The sequence below is a fragment of the Elephantulus edwardii genome, unplaced genomic scaffold (assembly GCF_000299155.1).
Source record: "Elephantulus edwardii isolate Elephantulus edwardi_28Jun2011 unplaced genomic scaffold, EleEdw1.0 scaffold00361, whole genome shotgun sequence".
Lineage (NCBI taxonomy): Eukaryota > Metazoa > Chordata > Mammalia > Macroscelidea > Macroscelididae > Elephantulus > Elephantulus edwardii.
The window spans coordinates 1,847,537-1,851,821 of NW_006400111.1; the positions used below are offsets into that span (position 1 = coordinate 1,847,537).

At 41.8% G+C, this 4,285-nt stretch overlaps 1 protein-coding gene across 1 annotated transcript in view; it reads right to left on the reverse strand.

The window, feature by feature from the left end:
- ARHGAP17 (Rho GTPase activating protein 17) overlaps nt 1-3,337 on the reverse strand; it is a 93,285-nt gene extending 89,948 nt beyond the window's left edge. The window contains exon 1 of the mRNA XM_006902048.1: nt 3,302-3,337. The gene's annotated coding sequence lies outside the window, so the exon portion shown is untranslated. The remainder of the gene's footprint in view (nt 1-3,301) is intronic.
- Nucleotides 3,338-4,285: the final 948 nt, after the last annotated feature.

Consider the following 4,285-nt stretch of genomic DNA (forward strand, 5'->3'; position numbering starts at 1 on the left):
CAAAGGACACACTGACAAAGGAGATTAATCAGAACTGACTTTGACAAGCACTGTGGCAAGTGGACAATTAAAACAGACATTCGGATGGCGGGGGAAGAAGAACAAACTGGGGAGGAGGGTGGAGAGAATGGTGCAGCAATGAAGGAATGAAAACCCAAAATCCCTGTAAATGTTCATTAAAACTAATAAAATTTAATAAAAAAAAAGAAAGAAAACAGTATGCCTACTGCTACAAAGCAACCAAGAACTTAATGCTTTTCTGAAACATGGAAGTCTTTTACTTGTAATGGGAGGGAAAGTTAAAAAGTGCCAACTTCCTCTCCCTATCAAGTTGTCACAAGATATAAGATAATAAAAGGGGAAAGGGTAAAAAAAAAAAAAGGAACACTCAAAATACATGTTTCACAAGTGGAATTCAAGATCAGTGCTTTTAACGTGATTACTTTTGGTACTCAGGTTTTTGCGGGGTTTTCCTCTTTCCCCTCTGATTTTTGGCCTCTAAAACAAAATAGAGTGACAGCTGAAAAAAGTACTACCTTCAGGGACCCACACATTACCATTAGTGTCCCAAAATATTATGCTTGGACTGACTATTTATGGCAAAGACAGGAGCATTTTAGAAAAAGGAATGTAAAAAATGTGTATTCTAATGACTTATTAAGAAGGAAAACAGGACCTCTGGGGGATGTTTTCTATTTCAGACAAAAATCACAAATTCAAAGCTGAATCCATTTTGACCCCAAATCATTCTACCCAGTGAGATGGCTTTATGAGCCTTCTCAAAAGTCCATACCAACATCTATCTTCTCAGATCTAACTAAGTATCAGACTCAGGACCAGGCATAGCAGAGAAGTTCACACTTAAGCACAGATTTGAGTTTCTGTCCCCAAATCTTAACATAACTGAGCGTTAAAACAATTACTGAACAAATACATTCTGCATTTGCCTCAAAACCAAAACCAAAACTATTTCTTATAAATTTGATGTTTTTTTAACTCCAATCTACAAGAATGTAAACTTCATGAGGACAGGATCTTGGGCAAGTTTTGTTCACTGATTTGCCCCATGTCCGGAATAGTTGCTGGCACACAAACAAAAGGTGTTCACATTACATCTTGGAAAAGCCAAACAGGTACTGAGTTCCTGTGCAAGGAACCAGCAAAACAACAGTAAATCTGTCAGGCTTTCTGCCTTGTAGGGACTCAAGCCTCTTGAGGAAAACTGTAGATAACCAGAAAAACAACTGCTCTAACAGAGGACCTGGAAAGAACTATTAAGAACTCTGAGCAAATCAAAAGAAGTTTCATATCAGAAACAAAATAATCCTAGGTGACAGTAACAACGAGAAACTATTTCCAATGTGTAGGTTCCCTTCCAAGTGTATTACACATTTAACTAATCAAATTCTCAGACCAACTCAATGAACTGAATTTTGTGATGATCTTCATTTTACAGGAAGTGGAAATTAAGGCATAAAGAGGTTAATTTAAAAAAAAAAAAAGAAGAGGTTAAATAAATCCCCAAGGCATGTTGTTGCTTTGTGCGTATGTATTGCATGGGAGGAGACAGCCCACCTTTTTCCCTCCAAGCAGCTGAGAGATTTGAACCACTTGAAGTTAAACAAATCCCTGAGGCCACAAAGCTAGTTGTTGCTATGTGCTATTGAAACTAACTCATCATGGTTTCCAGAGGCTGTAAATCTGACAGGAAGAGACGGCTCATCTTTCTCCCTCAGAGCTGCTGGTGGATGCGAAGTGCTTGTCTTTGGATTGGCTGAGCGACTCCTTATCCGCCCACCAAAGCTAGCTAGGGGCTGAGCGTCTGAAGCAGGCAGCTGGAAACTACTGTTGGTATGTTTTGCTATCACTTTCTTCTTTTAAGAGTTATAAAAAAATTAGCAAATAATCAAAGAGAGAAAATATTTGTCATAATCATGGCAAATATGAAGTACATATTTGTACTATAAAAGAATTCAATTGCCTCTTGTATTATTTATTGTTTCTTTATTATTTATTGGTGTCTAACAATATAAAGCCACCAGCTTCTCCACAGGAGAAGGATGGGCCATCTCCTCCTGTGTGATTAACTGCCTCTGAAAACCCACTTGAGGATCAGCTATGGGTTAGTTCCGACTCTACAGTACACAACAACAACAACAACAACAACATAAGCAAATGAAAGGTGAGCAGACAGGTGACGCTGTGCAGAGGTGTGGATGGTGAGGCACTGTCTCACGTACACTGATCATGCTATCGTGCTTGGAAAAGCAGAGGCTTAGCTAAAAAGAAGAAGACCCTCAAAAAAGATGGACTGACACACAGTGATTGCAACAATGGGCTTAACTGAGCACAGTGGAGATTGTCAGGATGGCACAGAACTGGGCAGGGATTTCTGCCACTGTACATAGGGTTACCAGGTGTCGGATAAGCACCTGACAGAAATAACAAAATACTCTGTTAAGTGTGGAGGTGGAAAGAGGGTTTGTTGTTATGCACAGCTGACCCTCCAGCAGGTATTCAGAGGCTGTAAATCACACAGGAAGGAGCTGCCCATCTTTATCCCTCAGAGCAGCTGATGGATTCCAACCATGTGCCTTTGGGTTACTAGTGCAACTCCTTATCCACTAAGCCACCCCTGGGTGTAGGTTACAGTGAAGCAATTTGCATAATAGGTTGAGGGACTTCTAGAAGAAACTCCCAGTGCCCTCAAAGTCAAAGAAAGTCACTGAGAGGTGGACTAGAGAGGCTGGAAAACAGAGTGGCTAGGAAATGTCCTTATAAGGCAGGGGAAGGAAGCCTCAGCTGATGATTGGAGGGACATCCCCTGCCTCAGGCTGGATGTAGCCATAGTACTGACCAGAGGGGCCAGAGTAACACATTGAAGAACAGGAAAGAAAAGCTAAAGTTGGGTCCTGGGCTCCAGCTGGCAGGATTCTGTCCCATCATGTCCCTCAGCCTACCCAGAACACATGACCAAACCACAGGGCCAATGGACAGGACAGGCTGGCCTGGCTCTCCTCCCTCCCACCTCACCCTACCACCTGGCACTTGAAAACTGAAGTAGGCCAACTTGAACCTCTTAACCTGACACCAAAGTTTCAGATCCCCTTTTTAAAAATCACCCTGTAGCTCACTGGCTTCCCCCCCCCCCCCCCCAAAACAATGCTAGTCAAACTTCTTCTGTTTTGTAAAAAAAAATTTAAAAAAAAAATCCAAGCTTCAATTCTCATGTGTGCTCCCCCCACCCCACTCCCACTATATACCTTTAAACAGTGCATTAAAAAAAATTCTGTTTTGTTACCTGTAACAGATCTTCATTGAGCACCTCTGTTTTCTCGGCTCTGTGGGGTGGGGGTGGGGGGAAGGAAAAGTTCAGAATTAGAAATCCAGCAATGAAAAGCAACTCATAAAATAATAATTATTCTAGAGCTATAAACAAGCAAACAAAAAAACCTAAGAGAGGCAGAAATACATGGTAAAAGTTTAATTTGTTTTACATCAGGGGGCCATGTATGCAAAGCCAAATGCAAGGCAGAAGGTGGGGGGGAGATTAGAGAACAGCAACCCACAGTGAGAACAAGTCATCTCCAACAGCACATCTCAAATTTGAGCACACAAGAAGCTACGGAAGCAATGAGACTGAGAGTGCTAATAATTTAAAATAGATTCCCAGGCCTCACTCCAAGAATTCCTACTTCGAGCAAGTCAGGTCTGAAGTAAGACCCTGAATTTTCAACCAGTTCCTCTAGATTCACAATCCCACTGTAGGAAGCCTGCAGAGTACATCTAAACACTCAGACATCAGTTCTCAAGATTTTTTTTTCCTGAGTCTTAAAATCTTTTGACCAGGTCTGTGATAGATTCAGAAATGTTAAACAGTCATCCAAATCCAGACGATCAGAGTCCCTGGGCTGGTTAACAAGGTTAGAGGTGCATTTCCACACAGAGGCATCTGGGAAGAAAGGTCTGGCAGTGTACTTGGGAGAGAGGAATGATTCCAGAGCACAGTTCCAATAGGATAGACGTGGAGTTGTCAGGAGTGAGAACTGACTCAACGGCTGTTTGACATTGGTCCTACCTTCCCACTTCAAAAAACTCTTCTTTAAAAAGAAGAGTTTCTACAACTTGGCCCCTTTCTGTGCTTTAAAATTACCCTGAACAACTTCTTGGGCCCTCCCAGAAAAATCATCGTGTCCACCGAAACCCAGCAGGATAGATTCTCCTCTGTAGTTCAACAGGGCTATATTACCGTCATGGACCAAAAAAATCTCACTGCTGTTGAGTC